The sequence below is a fragment of the Euleptes europaea genome, chromosome 7, assembly GCF_029931775.1.
Source record: "Euleptes europaea isolate rEulEur1 chromosome 7, rEulEur1.hap1, whole genome shotgun sequence".
Taxonomy (NCBI): Eukaryota; Metazoa; Chordata; class Lepidosauria; order Squamata; family Sphaerodactylidae; genus Euleptes; species Euleptes europaea.
Window position 1 is genome coordinate 9,696,325 of NC_079318.1, and position 755 is coordinate 9,697,079.

At 41.3% G+C, this 755-nt stretch overlaps 1 pseudogene; it reads left to right on the top strand.

Annotated features, from left to right (window-relative positions):
• The first annotated feature begins 290 nt into the window (after positions 1-290).
• On the top strand, positions 291-416 carry LOC130481262 (U4 spliceosomal RNA; annotated as a pseudogene).
• The last annotated feature ends 339 nt before the right edge of the window (positions 417-755 follow it).

The window sequence follows — 755 nt, forward strand, 5'->3', positions numbered from 1 at the left end:
ATACTGGTGTTCATCAGTTTCTTCCAAAGTCTATGTTGGGAGATAGAATCAAATGCAGCCCTTAGGTCCATAAAGGCCACATATAAACATCCCCTCGGATGACTTGAATACTTAGAGGCCAACTGAAGGAGGGTCAGACAATGGTCTGTGGTAGAGGTACCTCGACGGAAACCACACTGTTCAGGGTGGAGGTAGGCCTCTTCGTCAAGCCAGTCCTTTAGCCTCTCCAAGAGGAGTGCAGAGTAGATCTTACACGGGATGGCAATAAGACTAATCGGCCTATAATTCCCAGCTTTGCACAGTGGCAGTATCGTAGCCAATGAGGTTAATCCGAGGCGCGATTATTGCTAATTGAAAACTTCTCCCCTTTTAACATATAAATCTAATGCCTCTATCTCTGACATAATGCCTTTTTTATTAAGTGACAGGGATCCCAAGGCTACATTGTCAGTGGCAAGATTTATTTCAGTCCTTATATCCCTCAAACATTAGATTTATGCTGCTCAAGATCAATGGATCAAGGAGCTTCTAAGGGATAAAGGAAAGGAAAACCTGGGATTATTGCTTGGAAAATGTATACTTTGTGGTCAAAGAGTACCATTAGTAATTTTATTATTGATTGATTTTGCAGGGCTTTCCCCACAGTTCTTGGTTAGTCTTTGAACTAATTAACGTATTTAGATGGAGATAAATTTTCCTGAAAATGTTGACCTTGTTGCAGCTATTCTGCAGTAAGGGGTTTGGACTGTGATCTT